This window comes from Lissotriton vulgaris, chromosome 2_1 (genome assembly GCF_964263255.1).
Source record: "Lissotriton vulgaris chromosome 2_1, aLisVul1.2, whole genome shotgun sequence".
In the NCBI taxonomy this organism is placed as follows: domain Eukaryota; kingdom Metazoa; phylum Chordata; class Amphibia; order Caudata; family Salamandridae; genus Lissotriton; species Lissotriton vulgaris.
The window spans coordinates 618,157,445-618,168,174 of record NC_141687.1 but is presented as its reverse complement, the minus strand read 5'-3'; positions in this window follow the sequence as shown (position 1 = coordinate 618,168,174).

Here is a 10,730-nt window from a genome sequence, read left to right as displayed (position 1 = left end):
GTTATAGTTAGTTCTACTAACTATAACTCGCGCGCCCGCAATCCACTGCTGGTGATGTCACATGTTACATTCATGACATGGTCAGTGACATCACTGATGACTTCTCAAATGACATCACTGATGACATCACCCAGTGAATGTGGGTTGGTTTGATATTTAAATATGTATTATTATATAAATAGCAATCTACATTGAAGAATGAGTGGATGTATTAGTGTCTGGCTGTGTGATTGACTGTTTAAGTGTCTCACTAAATATATGAGTTAGTGACTAAACTATGTGAATGTCTGTATCACTCTGTTGTTGTGTAAACTGCTGCATCAGTTGGTTACTAGCTACATGAAAGTATATATTGGATATTAATTAGTTAGGTAAGTATTTGTATGGGACAGTGAATGTGTGTGTGGTTGGGTGGGGGGTGTGACTGTGCAAAGGTGTGTGAATCGTTGATTCACTAGATATATGAGGTTAAGAGTACATGTGGAAACAGTTGTTTGGGTGAGTGAGTATGTTTATGACTGTGTTGATGATCAAATATATCTCTTGGTGATACAAATGCAACAAAGTACAAAAAATAAAAGGCAGTGTATGTGACAGTTGTATATAAATAACTATACATAAGAGTCAGTTATTGTGTAAATAACTGTATGGATGACTGTATACTTGTAATAGTGATTTTATAGAAACTAAGTACGAGTTATGATCTGTATAAATACATGAAGTAGTGTTTGTATAAGTGTGTAGCTGACTAAATGTAAGTGTGATCAATAGTTTACATAAGTTAGTAGGATGACTGTATAAGTGAGTAGGATGTGTGCTGGTGTGTCAGTGTCGATATAGGTTTATAATTGCATTTGATAGTGTTCTATTGATTTGTAACATCGTGTATAAGTCAATCTATAGGTGAGTGTTTAGATGTGTGTGTAGGCCTAGGAATCAGAGTGGATTTTAGAAACTTGTATTTGTGTGTCAATGGTTTCAAAAATGGTACTTTGTATTTTATACTGAGTGATTAAAGGTTATACTACTGTATGAGGTTATCAGATTGTCATATGGATGATGTCATCAGTGATGTCATTTGAGATGTCATCAGTGATGTCATCAGTGATTTCACTGACCATGTCACGAATGATCTAATATGTGACATCATCAGCAGTGGATTGCGGCGCGTGAGTCATAGTTAGTAGAACTAACTATAACGGAGGAATTTCAATGGTTTTGTATGAGTAAAATGTCCAGCTAACTATAACAGCCCTGAAACCTATGTTTTTTTCAGTGAATTTCTAAGGTTTTTTTAAATGCTATTTCCTAACCATAACATGTCTGAAACCTATGGTTTTTTCAGCGAATGTCAAAGGTTTTTTAAATGACAATTTTTAAATATAATTATAGTTATATTTATTTTTTTGATACTGATTTTCTAATTTTTTTTAACTATTTATTTTTACATATATAATTTTTTTAATTACATGAAATATTTTTAATATAAATTGAAAAAAATGTTTTTTTAAAATATTGAAACTCAAATATTGGTTTTTAGAAAAAATATTTTTATTTTAATATATTTATATTATTTCCTTTATTGGTTTAAAAAAAAAATTCGGTGTCTCGCACCGAAAACGTACCTTTCTCGATCACTGCGCGGAACATAGCTGCCATTTTAGGAATGTTGTGAAGGATCCGCGTAGGGTGTGCAACGGGTGCGTATTTTCGTGCACGATTGCTAAGCAACCGGTACGCGACTCCTGCTCCCATGCATTTCCGACACATGCGCATTACTGTACGCGACGCTCGCGCGCTTCCACGTGATGTAATATACGTGTTGTACGCGGTGGGTGCGCGACTCCCGCAAATTTTTTTATTGTCAAAATGAGATATATTTGTCTTTAATATACATATTATGGCAAGACATTATCTAAGCTATTCATAAAAATAGTATATTTTTACTTCTAATAAACGTGAATTATTTTTAAAAGCAATTTCGCGAAGTTGCGTTGAGTTTGTGCTGCCTGTGCACTGCCTGTGCGCATGGTGCGCGGACCCAATGTGACTTGAGAAAAAAAGATTTGATTGGTTCATACCATTTCCCATTGTAAATATTGAAGGACCCCACCCATTTCAATCATTCTTCTTTGAGCTTCTTTGGAGACACATCTCTCAACTTAGAAGAACTTTATTGGATAATTTCTTTTGTGGTACTTTGGAAATCCAGGGGACAATGGCTTCAGAACAGCAGCCACCTCAAGATTCCGAACATTCTTCAGAAGAAGAATTAGTTCAAGAACCTCCATGTTCTGAAAGACCTGTGTCGGTGGTCTGGAAGTTTTTTACATTCCCAGAAGGCAAAAGAAGGTGAATGCCACCAAAGTCACCTGCAAAATACGTGATAGAGTCCAGTGGCAGTGCTGAAAAGAAATATTCATGCAGAACTGCCTCTAGGTACAGACATCTGAAGACTTTTCACCCAGTGAATCTGGCTCGGGAGGAGTGCAGGAGATTACAACACCACCCTCCACCTGCAGTGCCTAGTACTTCTGGCACTTCCACATCACCAGCACGACAGGACATACCTCCTGAATTTGCTCAACTGAAAATTCACTACATAAAGTGCAACCAGCTTCTATGCTATGGAGAGCAGTCGGTTGACCTAGTGTGTACGGCACAGCAAAATTATCGTTGTTAGACTTTTGTTTTCTTTTTTTGTTGTTGGGAATGGCTGTTTATTCCTGAAGTTGCCTGTTTTTTCATCCTTTTTTCTTTTTTTCTTTTGAAAAAACACCAAAAAAATAACAAAATCGTTTAGAAAACTATAAAAAAATATATAAAACAAAAAAACAACAAAAAAAAGTTATTTTCAGAACTAACTTCTCTGGTTAAAGAAAGATATATCTGTATGATAGTGTGTGAATGTTTGGTTGAATGTATACGTAGTGCATAATACATTAGTAGTGTATGGTGAAAGTATAAGTGCAGAACTATAAGGAAGTGCTGCAGCATGACACTGTAAGCTCTTTAGCTGCAGTGTGCTGTGGTACTTCCGAAGCACTGGAATGCAAAATATGTACATAAATATGTTGCAAGTCTATGCTTCCCTCTGCACTGCTGCTTAAACTGCAGTCTTGCGGTGACACAGGCACCCTTGCACCATGGTGCAAGGATATCTTGTTCGTGCGGAGTTTGTTTTTGTGCAGGAAGACACACCTTCCTGCACAAAAACAATCAGTGAAGGCATTTTTCTCCTTCAATGTATGCTGTGCAATGCAGCATATATTGAAAGAGAACAAATGAGGAGAAATGAATACAATTCTCCTTGTTGTGCCTTGCTACACCAACTGGAGGATGGTGCATCATTCACACATCTCCAGATTTATGATTTATGATAAATCTGGAGATGTGTCTTGTTCTATAAGTGTTGTGTGCAAACACCCACAGCAACACCTATGGAACGCCCCTTCAACACAAAGTGGTGTGTATGATGAGGTCTGTTAGATTTGGGAGTCTCTAGTTGGCACAGGTAGGTACTTGTGACAAATAGGGACCCTCTCCTCTAGTCAGGACAAGGGGATTACACTCCTAAAATAACCCATGCTTGCCCCCTTGGTAGCTTGGCATGAGCAGAAGGACTTTACTTCAGAGGCGTTGTATGTTAAGCAGTTGTGACCACATACAGTAACCCAGTGACAACACTACAAATGGACACTACACAGGTTTTATATAAAAAATAAGTAGACTTTATATAGAGTTACCACACGACCATAAACAACAAAAATACACACTATGATTATTTTTTTTTTGTTTAAGAATTGTTTTTGAAATTTTTCAAAGTAAAAAAGAACAGAACACATGCCATAAAGAGACAAAGTGAATAAATGAATAGAGTAATACAAGCTGGCGAAATAATACAGGATACATTGTAATCAAGAGGGATAGAGGAGATGGAGTAGGAGAAAGGAAAGAAAGAGGAAGAAAAAGAAGAAAAAGAAAAAGAAGGAAAAGTGATAAAAAAGATATATAATGCGAAAAAGAATTAACCGATAGGCTTGTTAGAGGAAAGATAAGTAGTGAAAGGAAGCCATAGGAGATCAAATTAGATTTTTTGAGAAATAGAAGAAGAGGAGACAGTAGCAAACTTATGTTCATCACAAATAAAATTCCACCAAATCAGCAATGACAATTTGGAATTATCTTTCCAGGATGATAAGATAACCTTAAAAGCTAAAGCAATAAAAAGGTCAAACAATCTAGAAGCAGGCAGAACTACACCTAAATCAGGTGATAATGATCCTAAGAAAATATGTATTAATGATATAGTAGTATTAAACTTAAAAATGAACCTGCAAACATTCCACACTGAGTTCTAAAAGAAAAAAACAGCAGAACATTCACATAATAAATGTTTTAACGTTCCTGCAACACTGGAACAAGACCAACAAAGAGGAGAGGAGTTTGGTGAAAACTTGCAAATACTAACAGGAGTAATAACCGCTCTATGATAAACAAAATATAAAGATTGAGTTATACGTGCAGCTGCAGAAACTTTAAATAACTTAGACCATAATTTTTCCCAAGTAATAACAGAAAAAGAAACAGACAAATCATTTTCCCAAGCAACTTCAATATTGGATTTGGAGCGGGTTTGAACATTGGATAACAATATGGAGAACACAAGAGCAGCCTTAGGTCTGTGGGTGGAAAACAAAGGGTATAAAGGAGTGGAGGGTGTAATGGAGGGAAAATCAGGAGGGAGTGAAAAAGTATCTAAATGAGACTGAATGGCGGTAACAATGATAGTGTATTCACTGGAAAAAGAGCTAGGTCTCTGATAACTAAGTTGCAATACATGGAAGGGAATAATAGAAAAATTATGGAGAAATTGATAAACATGAGAGACATCCTTCTCCTTCCAATATTTGAAGTAAAAAGATTTACCCTTATATTTAAGAAATTTATTATACCATACACTGGATGATAAAAAGCATTGCAAGGGAGTTAAGTCGTTAGAGAAGGTATTGGAGATTAGGGTCTATGAGTATTTTAAAATGGGATGTTTGGTCAAAAAAGAGCAATTGGACATGAAAGTGACAAGTTTAAAAGGAACATCTTTCAATAATGATCGCTCAAAATGAACCCATTTGGGGATCGGCAAATCCAGGAAATCATAAGCTAATGAAAAAGATTGTTTAATCAGAAAAGCTGAGTGGTAAGCTTTAGAATTAGGAACACGGACACCACCTTCAGTTTTAGGACAAGTAAGTTTAAGCAGTGCAATACGAGGATGTTTATTATTCCATAAGAAATTCGTACAAATAGAGTTTATTCGGGAAAAATATACCTTAAGGATTTTAACAGGAAGCATAGAGACAGTATACAACACATGGGGAGTAATCATCATTTTAATAGTATCCATTCTGCCCCACCATGAAATAAATAATGGAGACCATAGAAGGAGGAGGGATTGAAGTTTATTAATCAAATTGTTAAAGGTGAATTTGAGAGTATCTGTTAGGGTTGCGGAAAACCAAATACCCAGATATTTAATCTTGGAAGGACACCAGGTAAACTCTGTATCACTAAACATAAATTGATAGCAAACAGAATTTAAGGGCAGGACTTCAGTTTTAGATAAGTTGAGTTTGTAACCAGAAATAGAGGAATAAAATCGGACTTCATCCATAAAATGTGGTAATGAGTCAACAGGGTTGGACATATAAATCAAAATATCATCCTCATAAGCAGATAGTTTAGTTTCAACAGAAGAGAATTTAAAGCCAGTAATCATGGAATTATTCCGAATACACTCTAGGAATGGTTCAAGACATAGAATAAATAATAAGGGAGAAAGGGGGTAACCTTGTCTCGTACCTCTAGACAAAGAAAACAACTTAGAAAGCTGATTATTGACAAAAATGCTAGCACGAGGACAGGAATATAACAATTTAATATAAGAAATGAAAGAGGGTCCGAAGCCAAACCATTGAAGGGTCTGAAACATGAATTGCCAATTAATTCGGTCAAATGCTTTTTCCGCATCCAAAGAAAGAGAAGCAAGGGGGTCTTTAAAATTCTTGCTAAGGGAAATAATGTTAGTCAACATACATGCATTGTCTGATGCTAGTCTACCTTTCACAAATCCAACCAGATCTGTTTTAATCAGCAGGGGGATAATATTATCTAGGCGAGATGCAAGGATCTTGGCAAAAATCTTGCAATCATAATTAATTAAAGAAATAGGGCTGTAATTTTTACAGTGAGAGTGGTCCTTATCAGGTTTGGGGATGATGATAATTAATGCGTCCATAAAGGACCTCGAAGCTCTAGCATCAGCAATGAAGGAATTAAAGAGTTGTAAAAGTTTAGGGGCAAAAATAGAATGAAAAGTGGAGTAAAATTCAACAGCGAGGCCATCTGGCCCAGGGGCTTTGGACTTCTTCAAGGCACGATTGGCAGTACTTACTTCATGAAGAGTAATATCTTTTTCTAATTCGGCAAATTCATCTGGAAGGGATGGTGGTGGGGGAAGGTCAGAAAATAAAGAGTCTAGATTCTGATTGGAGGGAAAAGTATCATCTGAGTAAAGAGACCGATAATAGTCATGAAAGACGTCTGCAATAACTTCATCAGATGACACGAGATTATTAGTTGTTTCATTAAGGACAGGACCAATGGTTTTACGTTCAGACTTAATTTTTAGATAATTTGCTAACATCTTGCCTGCTTTATTCTGTCCACCATGGTGTTTAGATTTAATTTTAAACACAATATGACATGCTTCAACAGTTGCCAGTTTGTTAAGTTCAGTTTTTACTACAATTAAGGCATGAAGGGTATTAGAGTCTTTAGATGTAAAATATGTGTGTTCTAATCTTTTACGGTTTTGCAGTTGATCTTTCTATTTAGTTTTAGCAATCTTTTTCTTTTTGGAAACAAAGGAAATAATAAAGGCACAAAGGGCAGCTTTAAAAACATCCCATGTATTTTGAATAGATGTATCTGAGGGATCATTGAAAGAAACACATTCATTAATAAAAGCAGTGACATCTTTGATAAAAACTGAATCAGACAACAGAAAAGTATTGAGTTTCCAACGGCTAAATTTGGAGGAGGTAAGGGGAAAATCTAGTATAGCATAGACAGGTGCGTGATCTGATATAAAAATAGATCCAATTTCAGATTTCTGAATAGAGGGAAGCAAAGATTTACTGACTAGGATGTTGTCAATTCTAGACCTAGCATGGTGCATATTAGAGAAAAAAGTGTATTCACGTGAATCAGGGTTACAGGTTTTCCACACATCATATAACGGATGAGAGGTAATGGCAGATTGGAATGATTTGTGAGTTTTGTCAGGTTGGAACTTATATTTAGATAATTTATCAGAGTAAGGATCTAACCATTGATTAAAATCTCCAGCGACAATAATATTAGGGCAATCACTAGAAGAGAGGAGAATTTTGATGTCTGACCAAAATTTGGGATCCGGCGAACAGGACCATAGATGTTCAACAAAACTAAGGTTTTATTGTGAACCACAATCTTAGCCATTACCCAACGTCCATCATCTTCACTGTTGGTAGATAAAATTTGAACTGACAAAGCTTTGTGAAATAATATCGCAACACCACCTTTCTTATTGGAAGCAGGGGAGGAAACAACCTGACCCACCCAGTGCCTTTTTAACTTTAATGATTCTACATCAGAGCAATGAGTTTCTTGGAGAAATGGGATCTGAGAGTTAAGTTTAGACAAATGTGACAATACCTTTTGTCGCTTGATAGGATTCCCAAGACCATGGACGTTCCACGAGACAAGGTTACACATAATGGAAAGTTGGGAGGATGGAAAACACATGGAATAGAAACACTGCAGGAATGAGGCTACAATAAAGAATCAAAAAATTGGAACAAGTTAACTCCCGCCAACACAATGAACTATAATAATGAAAAATATATAGAAATACTGAACGACCAATAATTTACAATGAAAAAGACAGCAGGGAGGAAGCCAAAACTGAGAGAGAAGAAAGAGAAAGTGAAAAAAGAAAAAGAATGGAAGAAGAGGGAAAGAGAGAAAAGGGAGGAATAGAAGAGACAGTACAAATCCAAAAGGACGACTAAAGAGAAAATACCTGAAGGGGACAAACAAACAGGGAGGGGGGTCAAAGCGACACCGAACAAGATGAACCGCTTGAAGGGAGGGAACTCCACCAAACCAGGACAAGGAGGAAAGAAGCAACAACACGGAGTAAGGGAGGAGTACGTCAGGAACCTGCATACGGGTAAATAAAAGAACAAAAGGAATACTAAACACAGCACTTTATAACATGAAAGAACAAACCAGAGGAACAGCATTACAGCAGAACATAGGAAGATAGAACAAAGAATAGTACAACATCATAAAAGAATGTAAATCCAGAAGGTTAAAGAACAATCAATAAGCCTGTAGGGGGAGAGGAAGTGTCCATGTTGCCGTTGGAGTGTATCTGGATAAAGTTCTTGAGTTCATCAGGGTCTTGAAAGGTCCACATTTGGTTTTGATGTAACCTTGAAAATGCAGGGGTTGGCGCAAGCCGTAACGGGCACCAAGAGAGCGTAATGGAGCACGGAGACCAAGAAATTATTTTCGCCTGGAGGCAGTATCATTGGAAACATCCTGGGCAAGGAACACCCTCTGACCTAACCAGGAAACATTGTGTTTGGCTCGGGCTGCAGATAGAACAGTAAGGAGATCAGTGAACCTCAGAAACAGAATAATGACTCCTCGCGGTTTAGAAGACGTAGAAGACCTGGGACCAAGTCTGTGGGCCCTCTGAATCGATAGGGAAATGGAAGGAGGCATATCCAAAAGCTTTGGGATAAAGGAGGTGAAGAACTCAACAGGAGAATCACCTTCGAATGTCTCCGGAAGACCATAAATCCGAAGATTGTTTCATCTGTTCCTGTTTTCCAAGTCCTCAGTATGCTGCTGCAAGGCCAATACTGAGTTTTCTAATGAGGAGATGCGTTGAGCCTGTGACGGAATCTCCAGAACCTGCTGCTCTACAGAAGATATTCTACAATCCATAGATGCCCCCTTCTCCTTTAATAGCTGCATGTCATTATTGGTATCCTCCACAAATGGACGTAAAGCTCTAATCTCTTCTAAAATTAGTTCCATGGAGATAGGAGATGAAGGCTTATCTGGAGACGGAGGATCATGCTTGAGACGTTTTGAAGAAGAGACTGGAGTTGACGCTTTAGAGGACATTGTCTGGGCAGAAGAAGAGCGGTTTGGAGCAGCGCCAGCCACTGATGGTATATCAGAAGACGTAGTAGAGGACAAGGGCGAAGACCCTCGTAAAGGATTTGATGAGATGAAAACAAATTTAGGTTGGCTCAGTCTGCCCATAAGATGTTGGAACGAGTACCAGCAAGGACAAGAGAACCAATTTCAGAGAAATGGTGCAGGAGGCAATGTAGAGAGATGTGAGAAGAGATAATAAACAGTCAGTACACTAGGTCCAGGGAGAGAGGCACTTGTTATACAAAAATGGCACAAAGGAAAAAAAAAGTCTCTCTAATCACATTTGAGAGGTAGTGAACTACAGCGCTGAAGCCAGCATGAGTAAGAGACTGCAGGAATAGGACAGCATAACTAGAGGCAAAGGCAGGTATCCGTGTAGGGAAAGCAAAAACATTCAACCTCGCTGACCATTGCAGGTAGAATTCAAAAATAGCGCAGGAATTCTCTTGACAGCTCCACCAGTACACAATATAAAATGGCGGCCGGGGTCAGTATGAGTGAAAAACTGCAGGCACAGCACAGCATAACTGAAGGTCAAAGGTCGGTATCCATGTAGGGAAAGCAAAAGCATTCAACCACGGTGACCATTGCAGGAAAAATTCAAAAATAGCGCAGGAATTCTCCTAACAGCTCCAGCAATACACAATATTAAATGGCAGACAATGTCAGCATGAGTGAGAAACTGCAGGCACAGAACAGCATAACTGGAGGCCAAAGGCAGGTATCCATGCAGGAAAAGCAAAAAGCAAAAATATTCAATCTCGCCGACCATGGTATGCAAGATGCAAAAATAACAGATGATTTCTCCTGACAGCATTATCACCTCAGAAAACAAAATGGCGGCCAGAGTTTATTGAGCAGAAAAAGTGAAAAGAGCTCACCGTAAGTAAAGACATGAGTCCAAGGGAAACAGGTATGTCTGCCATGCTACAAAAAATAACATTATTGGACCCAAGACGAATATGCCATGTAGCCGGCAGAGAAGCGCTGACAGGGTCTGATGAGGAGCCGCGGCTCGTGAATCAGCCGCAGCCGGACCCAAAATGGCGACCAGAGATAACGCGAAAGTCGCGTTAGGAATATCTCAGCCTGGACGTAGCCAAAGGTGCTGCAGAGGAACCATCAGGGTCCGTGGAGGTTCTGACGTGCAGGCAGGCCAGTTACAAGTGGCACAGACTCCGTTTTGCGCAGTTAGGGAAAGTAAAGCATCCCAGCGCGGCGGAGCTCCACAGTCAAGCGGCCATACCGAGCGGCGCCGAAGCCACGCCTCACTATGATTACTTTAAAATGGTAGATTAAGCTTAGTTCAGTTCTTAGATGCAACACTCTGCGTCAATGTACCTTAGATTGCGTTGCGCTTCCACGACAAGCAATGTCGCAGCGATGGGAAATGCGGCAAAATTCAGATACAAAGAAAAAAAGACGTGAAGATCTTCCAGACACAGCACGCT